We start from the raw sequence: 17,608 nt of genomic DNA, 5'->3' as shown, positions 1-17,608 counted from the left end.
TGTGGCTGCAGCTCCTGCTATGTCCCAGTTCCTGGCTATACGGCTGCACCTCCTGCTATGTCCCAGTTCCAGGCTATGGGGCTGCACCTCCTGCTATGTCCCAGTTCCAGGCTATGGGGCTGCAGCTCCTGCTATGTCCCAGTTCCTGGCTATACGGCTGCAGCTCCTGCTATGTCCCAGTTCCAGGCTATGGGGCTGCACCTCCTGCTATGTCCCAGTTCCAGGCTATACGGCTGCAGCTCCTGCTATGTCCCAGTTCCCGGCTATGGAGATGCACCTCCTGCTATGTCCCAGTTCCTGGCTATACGGCTGCACCTCCTGCTATGTCCCAGTTCCTGGCTATACGGCTGCAGCTCCTGCTATGTCCCAGTTCCAGGCTATGGGGCTGCACCTCCTGCTATGTCCCAGTTCCCGGCTATACGGCTGCAGCTCCTGCTATGTCCCAGTTCCAGGCTATGGGGCTGCACCTCCTGCTATGTCCCAGTTCCCGGCTATGGAGCTGCACCTCCTGCTATGTCCCAGTTCCCGGCTATGTGGCTGCACCTCCTGCTATGTCCCAGTTCCAGGCTATGGTGCTGCACCTCCTGCTATGTCCCAGTTCCAGGCTATGGGGCTGCACCTCCTGCTATGTCCCAGTTCCAGGCTATGGGGCTGCACCTCCTGCTATGTCCCAGTTCCCGGCTATGGAGCTGCACCTCCTGCTATGTCCCAGTTCCCGGCTATGTGGCTGCAGCTCCTGCTATGTCCCAGTTCCTGGCTATACGGCTGCAGCTCCTGCCATGTCCCAGTTCCAGGCTATGGGGCTGCACCTCCTGCTATGTCCCAGTTCCAGGCTATACGGCTGCAGCTCCTGCTATGTCCCAGTTCCTGGCTATACGGCTGCAGCTCCTGCTATGTCCCAGTTCCAGGCTATGGGGCTGCAGCTCCTGCTATGTCCCAGTTCCAGGCTATGTGGCTGCAGCTCCTGCTATGTCCCAGTTCCAGGCTATACGGCTGCACCTCCTGCTATGTCCCAGTTCCCGGCTATGTGGCTGCACCTCCTGCTATGTCCCAGTTCCCGGCTATACGGCTGCAGCTCCTGCTATGTCCCAGTTCCCGGCTATGCGGCTGCACCTCCTGCTATGTCCCAGTTCCAGGCTATGGGGCTGCACCTCCTGCTATGTCCCAGTTCCAGGCTATGCGGCTGCACCTCCTGCTATGTCCCAGTTCCAGGCTATGGGGCTGCACCTCCTGCTATGTCCCAGTTCCAGGCTATACGGCTGCACCTCCTGCTATGTCCCAGTTCCCGGCTATGCGGCTGCACCTCCTGCTATGTCCCAGTTCCAGGCTATGCGGCTGCAGCTCCTGCTATGTCCCAGTTCCAGGCTATACGGCTGCACCTCCTGCTATGTCCCAGTTCCAGGCTATGGGGCTGCAGCTCCTGCTATGTCCCAGTTCCCGGCTATACGGCTGCACCTCCTGCTATGTCCCAGTTCCAGGCTATGGGGCTGCACCTCCTGCTATGTCCCAGTTCCAGGCTATACGGCTGCACCTCCTGCTATGTCCCAGTTCCCGGCTATACGGCTGCACCTCCTGCTATGTCCCAGTTCCAGGCTATACGGCTGCACCTCCTGCTATGTCCCAGTTCCCGGCTATACGGCTGCACCTCCTGCTATGTCCCAGTTCCTGGCTATACGGCTGCACCTCCTGCTATGTCCCAGTTCCTGGCTATGCGGCTGCACCTCCTGCTATGTCCCAGTTCCAGGCTATGGGGCTGCACCTCCTGCTATGTCCCAGTTCCCGGCTATACGGCTGCACCTCCTGCTATGTCCCAGTTCCCGGCTATACGGCTGCACCTCCTGCTATGTCCCAGTTCCTGGCTATGCGGCTGCACCTCCTGCTATGTCCCAGTTCCAGGCTATGGGGCTGCACCTCCTGCTATGTCCCAGTTCCTGGCTATACGGCTGCACCTCCTGCTATGTCCCAGTTCCCGGCTATACGGCTGCACCTCCTGCTATGTCCCAGTTCCAGGCTATGGGGCTGCACCTCCTGCTATGTCCCAGTTCCAGGCTATACGGCTGCACCTCCTGCTATGTCCCAGTTCCCGGCTATACGGCTGCACCTCCTGCTATGTCCCAGTTCCTGGCTATACGGCTGCACCTCCTGCTATGTCCCAGTTCCTGGCTATGCGGCTGCACCTCCTGCTATGTCCCAGTTCCAGGCTATACGGCTGCACCTCCTGCTATGTCCCAGTTCCCGGCTATACGGCTGCACCTCCTGCTATGTCCCAGTTCCTGGCTATGCGGCTGCACCTCCTGCTATGTCCCAGTTCCCGGCTATGGGGCTGCACCTCCTGCTATGTCCCAGTTCCTGGCTATACGGCTGCACCTCCTGCTATGTCCCAGTTCCCGGCTATACGGCTGCACCTCCTGCTATGTCCCAGTTCCTGGCTATGCGGCTGCACCTCCTGCTATGTCCCAGTTCCCGGCTATGGGGCTGCACCTCCTGCTATGTCCCAGTTCCAGGCTATGGGGCTGCACCTCCTGCTATGTCCCAGTTCCTGGCTATACGGCTGCACCTCCTGCTATGTCCCAGTTCCCGGCTATACGGCTGCACCTCCTGCTATGTCCCAGTTCCCGGCTATGGGGCTGCACCTCCTGCTATGTCCCAGTTCCCGGCTATACGGCTGCACCTCCTGCTATGTCCCAGTTCCAGGCTATGGGGCTGCACCTCCTGCTATGTCCCAGTTCCAGGCTATACGGCTGCACCTCCTGCTATGTCCCAGTTCCCGGCTATACGGCTGCACCTCCTGCTATGTCCCAGTTCCCGGCTATACGGCTGCACCTCCTGCTATGTCCCAGTTCCTGGCTATGCGGCTGCACCTCCTGCTATGTCCCAGTTCCCGGCTATACGGCTGCACCTCCTGCTATGTCCCAGTTCCTGGCTATACGGCTGCACCTCCTGCTATGTCCCAGTTCCCGGCTATACGGCTGCACCTCCTGCTATGTCCCAGTTCCTGGCTATGGGGCTGCACCTCCTGCTATGTCCCAGTTCCTGGCTATGGGGCTGCACCTCCTGCTATGTCCCAGTTCCTGGCTATGGGGCTGCACCTCCTGCTATGTCCCAGTTCCAGGCTATGGGGCTGCACCTCCTGCTATGTCCCAGTTCCAGGCTATGGGGCTGCACCTCCTGCTATGTCCCAGTTCCAGGCTATGGAGCTGCACTTTCCACTTCCCTCGCACAGAACTTTTGTCATCAGCGCCGTTGACAAGCACAAGCTCAGAGAAGCGATCTATTGCTCTGCGCTCCTGGGCCGCGCACTAACTGATCCTGCAACATACGACAAAGACGCATCGGGGTGAAACCTACCGCTGGCTCCCTATGTGCGTTCAGTGCTCCGTTCACCTCTGTACTTACGTCCACTGAGGCTGACTGTGTGCGCCGCCCCGCGCCTACGCCCCTCTGGACTGGGGGAGGGGGTCCTGCGCTCTGATGGAGGCGGCGGGGGGAGGGGGTCCTGTGCCCTGATGGAGGCGGCGGGGGGAGGGGGTCCTGTGCTCTGATGGAGGCGGCGGGGGGAGGGGGTCCTGTGCGCTGATTGAGGCGGCGGGGGGAGTCCTGTGCCCTGATGGAGGCGGCGGGGGGAGGGGGTCCTGTGCGCTGATTGAGGCGGCGGGGGGAGGGGGTCCTGTGCCCTGATGGAGGCGGCGGGGGGAGGGGGTCCTGTGCTCTGATGGAGGCGGCGGGGGGAGTCCTGTGCTGCCAGCCAAGAAAGAAAAAAAAAAAAACACTCGGCTCACTCGCGCTGCAGAGCCGACTGCTTTCGTTCACAGCAGAGAGCCGGCTCTTTGTGTCGGCTCGTTCAGGAACGACACATCACTACGGTGCCCTGATGGACCGGATTCAAGTTAGTCTGCAGTTAGCTATTATAGATATTAGTTAGTTATTCGATTTTCATGTATGGCAGTTAGCTATTAGATATTAGTTAGCTATTCCATTTTCCATGCATGGTGAATTATACATAGAGTGGATATTGTTTGGGTAAAATTTTGATCAGGACTTTGAGACGTTTATTTTGACTACTTGTGGTCCTGGGTTATTCACATAAATCGCTTATTTATGTCGCGCATAATCAAACGCACTCAATCGTACGTAAATTCAATTTGAAAAGATGTACCCTTGACCACTACTACTCAAAATGACCAGATCAATGTCCTGAATAATATTTGTCAAAAAAATTATCAACTCTACGTGTAGTTCAGAAGTTATTCACGTAAATCGCTTATGTCGCGAATAAACAAACGCACTTAATCGTACCTAAGTTCAATTTGAAAACAGGTACCTTGGACCACAAGTACTCAAAATGACCAGATCAAAGTCCTGAACAATATTTACCCAAAAAATATCAAGTCCATGTGTAGTTCAGAAGTTATTCACGTAAATCGCTTATGTCGCGAATAAACAAACGCACTCAATCATACCTAAGTTCAATTTGAAAACAGGTACCCTGGACCACTACTACTCAAAATGAACATATCAATGTCCTGAACAATATTTGCCAAAAAAAATATCAACTCTGTGTAGTTCAGAAGTTATTCACGTAAATCGCTTATGTCGCGAATAAACAAACGCACTTAATCGTACCTAAGTTCAATTTGAAAACAGATACCCTTGACCACTACTACTCAAAATGACCAAATCAATGTCCTGAACAATATTTACCCAAAAAATATCAACTCTATGTGTAGTTCAGAAGTTATTCACGTAAATCGCTTATGTCGCGAATAAACAAACGCACTCAATCGTACGTAAGTTCAATTTGAAAACAGGTACCCTTGACCACTAGTACTCAAAATGAACATATCAATGTCCTGAACAATATTTACCCAAAAAAATATCAAGTCTATGTGTAGTTCAGAAGTTATTCACGTAAATCGCTTATGTCGCGAATAAACAAACGCACTCAATCGTACATAAGTTCAATTTGAAAACAGGTACCTTGGACCACAAGTACTCAAAATGAACATATCAATGTCCTGAACAATATTTGCCAAAAAAATTGTCAACTCTGTGTAGTTCAGAAGTTATTCACGTAAATCGCTTATGTCGCACATAATCAATCGTACCCTATCTAACAAATTTTGTCCCAAAAATTCAGAACTCTATGTATTTTTGAAGAATTATACAAAATATGCTAACTCCACATGTGAAACATTTTATAGGTACCTCACTGTTTGCTATCACAACTTACTTGAAGTTTCCATAAGGGCTTAACCCACTAATCTATGTTTAATTCAAGGGTTGTTGAACAGATGCTAAGTTTGTGTGTGAAATTACCAGGGCTGCCACTAGAAATTTCGGGGCCCCATACTGGCAAAATTTTCGGGGCCCCCTTGAGACTCCGCCCAGGCTCCACCCCAGCCCCGCCTCCAGGCTCCACCCCTCGAACTGTCCACAGTCCCACCGCTCTCTCTTGGAAAAACTCCACTTCTCACCAATCACACATTAACAGTTCCCATCACCAGATCACACATATAGCAGGCAGCTTTTGTTTTGGCCAAAAGATTTTTTAAGCCGCCACCATAACACGGTAGACACTTTTGGCCAGGCCCTACTCTGCTGTAACCTATTAAATATTTGTTAAAATATGCAATACAATTTAGGTATATTTTTATTTATTTTTCAATTTTTAAAATGCCCAATAATATCACATAGAAGGAACAAATACCACAACACCATGACCAGATGACATATTACCACCACAGTGATCGAATAATATCACATACAAGGAACAAATACCACAACACCATGACCAGACCACATATTACCACCACAGTGATCGAATAATATCACATACAAGGAACAAATACCACAACACCATGTCCAGACCACATATTACCACCACATAGTGACTGAATACTACAATTCTGATCAGTAATTTTTAAAAAAGCACCATACTATCACCATAAGTGCCATTATACACAGGAGATCTGTACTTAGTATGCAGTGTCTGTGTACAGATAATATAGTGATCACTAGTGAAATTATACACAGGAGCTCTGTATACAGTGTATAGTGTCAGTGTATAGGTAACACACTGACTCACCAGTGACGTCTCTAGGTGAAGTCCTTCATCTTTCATCCAGCACAGACCGCCATCATTTCATCCAGCCAGGACTTCTCTCTGCAGGAAATAACACAGTTATCTCGAGCTCCGCTTGCAGAACACATTACTTAATTTTTCACAACTTCTACATTACACCACATGAAGAAGGCGACATAGTATCACTCTATACAGTAACAGGACCGCCCCCCATTTAAAACAGTATACTCAAAAAATAAAATAAATACATCACTGCAGTAATAATATCCCTAAATTAGCCCCTATGGTATTAATAATATCACCCAGCCTGGCCCCGTGTGTCTCATTCCTGGCATCAGCCAGATATTCTCCCATCCTGCCCTCATGAGTATCCATTCTGCCCCATATGATCTCCTTATCCTGCCCCATATGATCGCCCCATGTGATCTCTCTATCCTGCCCCATCTGTCTCCATCATATCCATCCTGCCCCATGATCCTGCACGATCTGTCTCCAATTCTGCCCCCAGTGTCTCCAATCATGCCCCATGTCTCCATTCTGCCCCCTATGTCTCCAACCATGCCCCCATGTCTGCAATCCTGACACTTGTCTCCAATCATGCCCCCTGTGTCTCCATTCTGCCCCATCTGTCTCCAATCCTGCCCCATCTGTCTCCAGTCATGCCCCCATGTCTTTCATCCTGCCCCGTGTCTCCAATCATGCCCCGTATCTCCATTCTGCCCCGTGTCTCGCATTCTGCCCCTGGGTCTCACAGTCTGCCCCTGGGTCCAGCATTCTGCACCTGTCACTGTGTCCAGCATTCTGCCCCTGTCACTGTGTCCAGCATTTCTGCCCCACTGTGTCCAGCATTCTGCCCCACTGTGTCCAACATTCTGCCCCACTGTGTGTCCAGCATTCTGCCCCACTGTGTCCAGCATTCTGCCCCACTGTGTCCAGCATTCTGCCCCACTGTGTCCAGCATTCTGCCCCACTGTGTGTCCAGCATTTCTGCCCCTGTGTGTGTCCAGCATTCTGTCCCACAGTGTCCAGCATTTCTGCCCCACTGTGTCCAGCATTTCTGCCCCACTGTGTCCAGCATTTCTGCCCCACTGTGTCCAGCATTTCTGCCCCACTGTGTCCAGCATTTCTGCCCCACTGTGTCCAGCATTTCTGCCCCACTGTGTCCAGCATTTCTGCCCCACTGTGTCCAGCATTTCTGCCCCACTGTGTCCAGCATTTCTGCCCCACTGTGTCCAGCATTTCTGCCCCACTGTGTCCAGCATTTCTGCCCCACTGTGTCCAGCATTCTGCCCCACTGTGTCCAGCATTCTGCCCCACTGTGTGTCCAGCATTTCTGCCCCTGTGTGTGTCCACCATTCTGTCCCACTGTGTCCAGCATTTCTGTCCCACTGTGTCCAGCATTTCTGCCCCACTGTGTCCAGCATTCTGCCCCACTGTGTCCAGCATTCTGCCCCACTGTGTCCAGCATTCTGCCCCACTGTGTGTCCAGCATTTCTGCCCCTGTGTGTGTCCACCATTCTGTCCCACTGTGTCCAGCATTTCTGTCCCACTGTGTCCAGCATTTCTGCCCCACTGTGTCCAGCATTTCTGCCCCACTGTGTCCAGCATTTCTGCCCCACTGTGTCCAGCATTTCTGCCCCACTGTGTCCAGCATTTCTGCCCCACTGTGTCCAGCATTTCTGCCCCACTGTGTCCAGCATTTCTGCCCCACTGTGTCCAGCATTTCTGCCCCACTGTGTCCAGCATTTCTGCCCCACTGTGTCCAGCATTTCTGCCCCTGTGTGTGTCCACCATTCTGTCCCACTGTGTCCAGCATTTCTGCCCCTGTGTCCAGCATTTCTGCCCCACTGTGTCCAGCATTTCTGCCCCACTGTGTCCAGCATTTCTGCCCCACTGTGTCCAGCATTTCTGCCCCACTGTGTCCAGCATTCTGCCCCACTGTGTCCACCATTCTGCCCCACTGTGTCCGGCATTTCTGCCCCTGTGTGTCCAGCATTCTGCCCCACTGTGTCCACCATTCTGCCCCTGTGTGTCCACCATTCTGCCCCTGTGTGTCCACCATTCTGCCCCACTGTGTCCAGCATTTCTGCCCCACTGTGTCCAGCATTTCTGCCCCTGTGTGTCCACCATTCTGCCCCACTGTGTCCACCATTCTGCCCCACTGTGTCCAGCATTTCTGCCCCACTGTGTCCGGCATTTCTGCCCCTGTGTGTCCAGCATTCTGCCCCACTGTGTCCACCATTCTGCCCCTGTGTGTCCAGCATTTCTGCCCCTGTGTGTCCATCATCCTGCCCCCCGGATCGCAGCAGCTCTCAAAGAAAAAAAAAAAACCACAACTTCTTAGGCCGGCTTCACACTCAGCGTATGAAAATACGGTCCGTATATTACGGCCGTAATACGCTGAAATGTCCAGAAAATAGTGGTCCGTAGCTCCTCCGTAGGCAGGGTGTGTCAGCGTTTTTTGCGCATGGCATCCTCCGTATGTAATCCGTATGGCATCCGTACTGCGTGGTTTTCTCGCAGGCTTGCAAAACCAACATACCGCTATAGAAATGATCCATGTGTCCCAAAAAGAAAAAAATATATATATATACTGTCTATATATATATATATATATATATATATATATATATATATATATGTCATTAGACACATATATGTATATAAATTAATATTTATTCCAGCGCTATACAGCTTGAAAGCCGGTAATTCAATTACCGGCTTTTTCTTTCTCCTTCTTAAAACCCGACATGATTTGAGACATGGTTTACATACAGTAAACCATGTCTTCTCTCCATTTTTTTTGCAGATTCCACACTACTAATGTCAGTAGTGTGTATCTGCAAAATTTGGCCGTTCTAGCTCTTAAAATAAAGGGTTAAATGGCGGAAAAAATTGGCGTGGGCTCCCGCGCAATTTTCTCCGCCAGAGTAGTAAAGCCAGTGACTGAGGGCAGATATTAATAGCCTGGAGAGGGTCCACGGTTATTGGCCCCCCCCTGGCTAAAAATATCTGCCCCCAGCCACCCCATAAAAGGCACATCTGGAAGATGCGCCTATTCTGGCACTTGGCCACTCTCTTCCCATTCCCGTGTAGCGGTGGGATATGGGGTAATGAAGGGTTAATGCCACCTTGCTATTGTAAGGTGACATTAAGCCTAATTAATAATGGAGAGGCGTCAATTATGACACCTATCCATTATTAATCCAATTGAATGAAAGGGTTAAATAAAACACAAACACATTATTTAAAATTATTTTAATGAAATAAAAACAATGGTTGTTGGAGTATTTTATTCTACGCCCAATCCAATCACTGAAGACCCTCGTTCTGTGAAAGAAAAAACATAATAAACCAACAATATACTTACCCTCCGCAGATCTGTAACGTCCAACGATGTAAATCCTTCTGAAGGGGTTAAAACATTTTGCAGCAAGGAGCTTTGCTAATGCAGGCTGCTCCTCGCTGCAAAACCCCGGGGAATGAGTCTAAATATAGATCAATGAGCTATATTTAGCTTCATTTGCGGTGAGGCGCCCTCTGCTGGCTGTTTATAGATCGTGGGAACTTGCCTAGAAAGCCTGGGAGCTTTCTAGGAAATTTCCCACGATCTATGAACATCCAGCAGAGGGCGCCTCACCGCAAATGAAGCTAAATATAGCTCATTGATCTATATTTAGACTCATTCCCCGGGGTTTTGCAGCGAGGAGCAGCCTGCATTAGCAAAGCTCCTTGCTGCAAAATGTTTTAACCCCTTCAGAAGGATTTACATCGTTGGACGTTACAGATCTGCGGAGGGTAAGTATATTGTTGGTTTATTATGTTTTTTCTTTCACAGAACGAGGGTCTTCAGTGACTGGATTGGGCGTAGAATAAAATACTCCAACAACCATTGTTTTTATTTCATTAAAATAATTTTAAATAATGTGTTTGTGTTTTATTTAACCCTTTCATTCAATTGGATTAATAATGGATAGGTGTCATAATTGACGCCTCTCCATTATTAATTAGGCTTAATGTCACCTTACAATAGCAAGGTGGCATTAACCCTTCATTACCCCATATCCCACCGCTACACGGGAATGGGAAGAGAGTGGCCAAGTGCCAGAATAGGCGCATCTTCCAGATGTGCCTGTTCTGGGGTGGCTGGGGGCAGATATTTTTAGCCAGGGGGGGGCCAATAACTGTGGACCCTCTCCAGGCTATTAATATCTGCCCTCAGTCACTGGCTTTACTACTCTGGCGGAGAAAATTGCGCGGGAGCCCACGCCAATTTTTTCCGCCATTTAACCCTTTATTTTAAGAGCTAGAACGGCCAAATTTTGCAGATACACACTACTGACATTAGTAGTGTGGAATCTGCAAAAAAAATGGAGAGAAGACATGGTTTACTGTATGTAAACCATGTCTCAAATCATGTCGGGTTTTAGGAAGGAGAAAGAAAAAGCCGGTAATTGAATTACCGGCTTTCAAGCTGTATAGCGCTGGAATAAATATTAATATATATACATATATGTGTCTCACTGACATATATATATATATATATATACCTATTCTATGTGTACACATTTATTCTACCTATTCTACTGTAAGCTGTCAGTGTGATTTTACTGTACACCGCACTGAATTACCGGCTTTTCTCTCTAACAGCGCTGCGTATTTCTCGCAAGTCACACTGCTTGTCCGTGTGAAATCCGTATTTTTCACGCTTCCATAGACTTTCATTGGCGTATTTCTTGCGCAGTACGGTGACAAACGCAGCATGCTGCGATTTTGTACGGCCGTAGAAAGCCGTATAATACTGATCAGTAAAATACGGCAGATAGGAGCAGGGGCATAGAGAATAATTGTGCCGTATTTTTTGCGAGTTTTACGGACGTAGTTTCTGCGCTCTTACGTCCGTAAAACTCGCAAGTGTGAAGCCGGCCTAATACCATTTATTCTTGCGCCTCATTACCCCCCTCAAATCAGCAACTCGATCCTAGCCGGTTCTGTAATGAGGTGACTAGAATGGAGTGGTTATGAGGACCTCCTATAACGCCGCCACACTAGTCACCCTCAGTAGCAGGGGCACTGTTCACAAGAGCTAACAATCTGAGGAAACAGCAATGATTAAGAAAAAACAAACAAAAAAAAAAGCCTTTAGGCCGGCGTCACACTCAGCGTATGAAAATACGGTCCGTTTTTTTTACGGCCATAATACGCAGAAATGTCCCCAAAATAGTGATCCGTATGTCATCCGTAGGCAGGGTGTGTCAGCGTATGTCATCCTCCGTATGTAATCCGTATGGCATCGGTACTGCAAGAATTATTTTTTTTTTATCATACCCCGCTTTTCCAAAATATATAATATTGAAACAATCCCAACCGGGAAGAAAAATGCATTGACGTTTCGAACCCACCGGGTTCTTAATCATACCCCGCTGTGGAGAGAAAAAAATGGAAGTATACAAATCATAAAGTATATAAATCATAAAATACAAATAATAAATATCATTGTAATAACCGCCATTTGCACACATTAGGTATAGAACCCAAGAAAATAGCCCCAAAGTCCAGAACCTGTTGGAGAGATGAAAATTGCACCAATCTCAAATAGTGTCACATCACCAAAAAAATCACACATGAGAGAGGCAAGAGAAGTCAGATTTTACCTTTTCCAAAATATATAATATTGAAACAATCCCAACCGGGGAAAAAAAATGCATTCAGTTGATTTGCTGTAGGGAATAGTGTAATAATTAGAAGAAGCTCCGTATAGAAAGCAAATAGTGTGATCTAATTACCTAGGATAATGGTTTGTAGCGCCCGGATTATAGTTATATGTCACTGTATGGCGAAACCTGAAAAGATGTAGGTATAGTAAAAATCTGGAATATAGATAAAGCTAATGTAGGGTCACTAATAAAGGTTTAAGTATATTACCTTGTTGCGATTATAGGAAGAGCGGCGCCCTGCTCGTGCTGGGTGTGCCAGGATAAGTGACCGCGGAGTTCAAAAGCTGGTGTATCGCTGTGTTGGCTGGAAATGGCTCCCATTGTGCCAGAAGTGACATGGTGCAATACAATCCATCTATCGCGCATGCGCGGTAGTTGCTAGGGAAGCCTAAGCAGTGTGAGGATATCTGTGCTAACCGGCGCATGCGCGGTAGTTGTTTAAGGACGCCTATGCAGCGTGAGGGAATCTGAGTTAACTGGCGCCTGCGTATTGACGGCCTGTAGTGTGGGCCGTCTATAGGAGTATCGCATGTGAGCAGGGGGGGGGGTTCTTTTGTGAGCGAAATTATTCGCGTAGTCCTCGTTGTCTCTATAGAATTTCTGTCTCTTTCGATCCTGCAGAAGTTTCTCGTGCTCGGCCAAACTCTTATCAGTTTTAGTTTTAAGGGTATGTGCACACGTCCGGATTTCTTGCAGAAATTTCCTGAAGAAAAACGGAAATTTTCTGCAAGAAATCCGCATTTTTTTTTTTCGTTTTTTTCGCGTTTTTCTTAGCATTTTGCAAGCGAAATTAGCTTGCAGAATGCTAAAGTTTTCCAAGCGATCTGTAGCATCGCTTGGAAAACTGACTGACAGGTTGGTCACACTTGTCAAACATAGTGTTTGACAAGTGTGACCAACTTTTTACTATAGATGCGGCCTATGCCGCATCTATAGTAAAAAATAGAATGTTTAAAAATAATAAAAAAAATTAAAAAAATGGTTATACTCACACTGCAGAAAGCCGATCTCCTCAGCGGCGTCCATTCCTATAGATGGTGTGTGTGTGCAGGACCTTCGATGACGTCGCGGTCACGTGAGCGGTCATGCGACCAATCACAGGACCGCGACGTCATCGTAGGTCCTTCACACAGACCATCTATAGGAACAGAAGCGGCAGCATGCACCGCTGAGAGGCGGGAAGACACCGGGGCCATCAGAGGGTAAGTATATGACTATTTTTTATTTTAATTCTTTTTTTTTTTATATACTAATTATATGGTGCCCAGTCCGTGGAGGAGAGTCTCCTCTCCTCCACCCTGGGTACCAACCGCGCATAATCTGCTTACTTCCCGCATGGTGTGCACAGCCCCATGCGGAAAGTAAGCAGATCAATGCACTCCTAGGTGTGCGGAATCCCCGCAATTCCGCATTTTTAATGAACATGTTGCTTTTTTTTCCGCAATGCGATTTTTTTCGCGGAAAAAAAAGCAACATTTGCACTAGAAATGCGGAATACACTGTAATTAATAGGAGGCATATGTAAGCGTTTTTTTTTCACGTTTTTATAGCGAAAAACGTGAAAAAAACGCAAAAAATACTGAACGTGTGCACATGGCCTAAGAGCAGTCCATTCAGCAGATGAGAGGGTAGTGCTGAGTTGTGTTTCTATAGCCTCAATTTTCAATCTGGTCTCAGCTATACTTTTTTGCAAATATTCCACCGTGAGTACAATGATATCCAACGTTACCAAGGCAGAGAACATCACCCTCCCCAGAACTGGTAAGAGCTACCCGATTCATGGCTACTTCACGTGCAATTCTAATTTTGTGGTCTATGTGGTGAAGTGTCCATGTGGTCTCCTATACGTAGGGGAGACTACTCAACGTATTCGTGATCGAATAGCAAGCAATAAATCTACGATTAGATGTGGCAAAAATTGGCTCCCATTGTTGGGTTGAACAATTAATAAAATGTTCACTCTCTAGTTGCCTACTCCTGGCCTAATGGATATTGATCAGGTGCGCACTAAAGAAATAAACATATGACACACACAGTCAGATGTAAATTCTCCTTGATCAATCTATGGCTCAGCTCCAAAGGGCTTTATTTAGTCAGGACACAGATTTATATAACCCCTGTAAGGGGGGCTCGGTTAGCTTTAAAATGGGAGTGATCGGAAGCATTCCATTGGTTAGTGGGTTGGGCAATGAGAAAGTCCATGGGTGGATCCATGAGGTCATCAGGGTGGGTTGGTCCATGAGGTCATCAAGGTGGGCGTCACTGTGGGTGGATCCATGAGGTCATCAGGGTGGGAGTCATCTTGGATATCAGCACATGGTATGCTGATACAGGAAATGGCAGCCATCTTTAGGGTCTCACTTTGATCTGAGAAAGCTTAAGTAAGGTTAAACAATACACGTTATGGGTCACTTCTCTCAATCTCTTATGTCTTGAGGTTAATAAAGTATTTGATCTTATGGCTCTCCTCAACAGTCCCCCCTAAATACTTTATTAACCTTTTATTTTTTCTTGATCCAACTGTGGTTCCCTAACCCACCAGTGTTAAGTGTCACTATGACATCAGAGGCTTCATGACAATACGGATGCTATTGACACCACAGAATGTGTGACCAATTATGGATATATCAGGAGGTATATCGGAGCGCTCTACCCATGTCCTCGGGACTTTCCTACCTGCTGGATCTATTACTCTCCAATCTCCCATCTCCATGGTTACATAAAATACATATGTGACTCACCCTGATGTAACACATCCTAGATCTGACCGTCTCGCCCGGGAGGGGGGAATTGGAGTTTTCACCAGTTTGAGACAAGCTTTCCCTTGTGGAAAACCTCCCTTTGTAGCTGGACTTTGATAAGCAGGTCAGATCCTACTCTGTCCCTAACTGTCTAACAAGTTTACAATGTGAGAGATGGATTAAATAGCGCTATAACAATAAATAATAATAATAATAAGATGGATCCAGGAGGCACTCAGCAATCCTGACCGAAGTAGGAGTAGTCAGGAGCACTTGATAGGAACCCTCAAATCTCGACTCCAGGGATGTCTTTCTGATGAACTTCTTTACCAGCATGTAGTCACCAGGTTGGAAAGCATGGGTACCGTCACTGGAATCTGGATCTGGAATGGATGATAAAACTTGTACATGTATTACTGACAGTTCTTTTAGTAAGGACAATTACATAATTTACAAGAGTATCACTTCCTAAGGCTAGCTGTTGTGGAAAATATTGACCCAACCTTGGAGGCACCCCAAAAAGAATCTCGTATGGTGTGAGTTTAGTGGGACCCCTTGGAGTGTTTCTGACTGAGTATAAGGCAACAGGCAAAATGTCTGTCCAAGTCTGACCTCCTAACTGGCTTTCAGTATTTTATTTTTCAAGGTGCCATTCAGTGTTTCTACTTTCCCACTGCTCTGTGGGTGATATGGAGTATGTAAACCCAAATCAGCTCCCACCAATGTCCATAGTTCCTTAGTCAGTGCTGCAATGAATGCGGGTACTTGGTCACTCTCAATTACCTCTGGGACCCCATGTCTGCATACTACTTCAGTCATCAGTCTCTTAACAGTCACTCTGGCAGTCATGTTTGTTACTGGATAAGCTTCGGGCCATCCTGAGAACATGTTAGTCACTACCAATACGTTTTTATACTTCCCTACTTTTGGCATTTGAATGTGATCAATCTGAATCCTCCGAAAGGGATAGAGTGGTTTAGCCAAATGTTTCTGAGTAACTTTCTGAGGCGGTGCTGGATTGCATGTTGCACACACAAGGCAGGACTTGAAATATTTTTGGGTGACAGTAGAGATCCCAGGTGCCATATAAGTCTTCCAAATCAGGTCATTCATCTGATTCTTGCCTCTGCGGGTGATACCGTGTGCCCATTCTGTCACCGAGGGGTACAGATTACGGGGTAGACAGAGCTTTTTGTTCACCCTCCAGACTCCATCTTCATCCTTTTTTAGCTCCTCCTTCTTGCCATGACTTCTTTTCATCATCTGATGTCTTGTCTTGATGTAGATGGATAATCCTCATAAGAGAGCCTTTAGTCCCTTCTTCAGTGTCTTCTGACATTTACATCGCTGCTTTCTCTTTCCCAAATGGATCCGCAGCATAGGTTTTTGCTGTTTTGTCAGCAAAGAAGTTCCCCCTTGCTTCTGGAGAATCCAATCTTCCGTGAGCTTTGATCTTGATCACTGCAACTTTCGAAAGTAGATCTAGAGCGGCCACAAGTTCTTGTATGGTAGCAGCATGTTTTACAGGAGTTTCACTGGACGTTAGGTATCCTCTGGCTGCCCAGATACTGCCGAAGTCATGAGCCACTCCGAAAGCATATCTTGAATCCGTGTAGATGTTGACTACCTTCTCCGTCGCTTCCTGACAAGCTAACGTCAAAGCCTTAAGTTCCACTTCTTGTGCAGACATGTGCGGTGGTAGGGATCCAGCTGAGATGACCTGGTCATGTGTAACCATGGCATATCCCGTATGGAACCTTCCTGTTTCATCTGCAAATCTGGAACCATTAGTGAAGAACGTCAGGTCAGCATATGGGAGTGGGAATGGGTCTTCAGACACATTTTTCTGGGAGGCTACTTCTTCCTGCATTTGTTCAAGACAGTCATGATCCTTCTCTGAGTGTGTAGAAGCATCTTCACCGAGAGCATCAGCATCATCATCCACATCCCCCCTGGAAAGAGGAAGCAGCATGGACGGGTTGAGGATGGCGCAGCAGACAAGAGTGACATTATCCGGAACCAAGAGCGAACATTGGAGTCTCATATGACGCTGCAGTGACAGACGTTTAGGTTTCAAAAATAGCTTTTATGTTGTGTGGAGCCATTAAGAGAACTGGATGTCTTAAGATGATATCAGAATATGGGATTCCAAGAGCTGGTGCAGACTATGGCCTGTTTAAGAGCGTAGAAAGCTTCCACGGATTTGGTACATAGTGGAAACGCTGACGTCTTGAGGTCATCGTACAATGGCTGCATCAGCTTGGAGGCATGTGGAATCCATTGGTGACAATATGTGATAGGTAAGCCAACTCATCAGAGGCCCATGTCTTGAGTTGTTGGCAGAACTCAACACCAGAGTCCCATGTAGTGTCACTGGCAAGTGAGGCATCATTGAACGTGATTTCCATAACAGGCCAATATGCATCGCCCGCTTTGAGATTTGCCAGAGAAATGAGATCTTGCCATGTGGCTGGGTAATTACTTTGGATTTGAAGCATGCTTCTGTAGAAAGGCATCAGCTGTTTTTCTGGATCTGGAACTTGGTTCAACAGAGTAGCAGCTTGCTGGGGTGTATACTTGACATAGAGGGTGGGCTCCTCAGACATGAGAATTGGCACGGTTGGTGGTGGCACCTGAGGCGGGAGTAGAGATGGCACCAGGAGTAGTACAGATGTAATCCCTTGTGTATGAGGAGCAGGAGGAGGTAACAGTCCTGGTATGAGGGGCTCTATTTAGGCAGCTCCAGTATCATTGTGTGGGGTCCAGGTGACGCAGGCAGTCTTAAAAGCTTTAACAGTCCTGTCCTCATTACTAATTAACTTGATTTCAGAGAGGCAGCAAATGCTTGGGGGGCTACACTTGTTGATTATAATTCCAACTTTTTCCCTTGTACATGCATGAACAGGGAAACCAAAAATGCCAACACCAATAGCGGGAATTGTCAAGGTCTCAATCTGCTCACTAAAATCCGCATACTCTAAAATGCGAGTTATTGCTGCACGAAGTTGTTGAGCACTAACGTCTGGATGAATAGGGTCAAAAGTAGGGGTCACAGCGTGTATGTTGAT

At 47.7% G+C, this 17,608-nt stretch overlaps 1 protein-coding gene across 2 annotated transcripts in view; it reads right to left on the bottom strand.

Moving 5' to 3' along the window:
* Positions 1-3,528, bottom strand: part of ALDH9A1 (aldehyde dehydrogenase 9 family member A1) — a 177,848-nt gene extending 174,320 nt beyond the window's left edge. The window contains exon 1 of one of the 2 annotated variants that reach the window (XM_069737123.1): positions 3,397-3,528. The gene's annotated coding sequence lies outside the window, so the exon portion shown is untranslated. Of the gene's footprint in view, positions 1-3,348 lie in introns of both variants that reach the window. The other variant, XM_069737124.1, reaches the window with a different exon arrangement.
* Positions 3,529-17,608: the final 14,080 nt, after the last annotated feature.

Source organism: Ranitomeya imitator, chromosome 8 (assembly GCF_032444005.1).
Source record: "Ranitomeya imitator isolate aRanImi1 chromosome 8, aRanImi1.pri, whole genome shotgun sequence".
In the NCBI taxonomy this organism is placed as follows: domain Eukaryota; kingdom Metazoa; phylum Chordata; class Amphibia; order Anura; family Dendrobatidae; genus Ranitomeya; species Ranitomeya imitator.
This window is presented reverse-complemented; position numbering and strand designations above follow the sequence as displayed.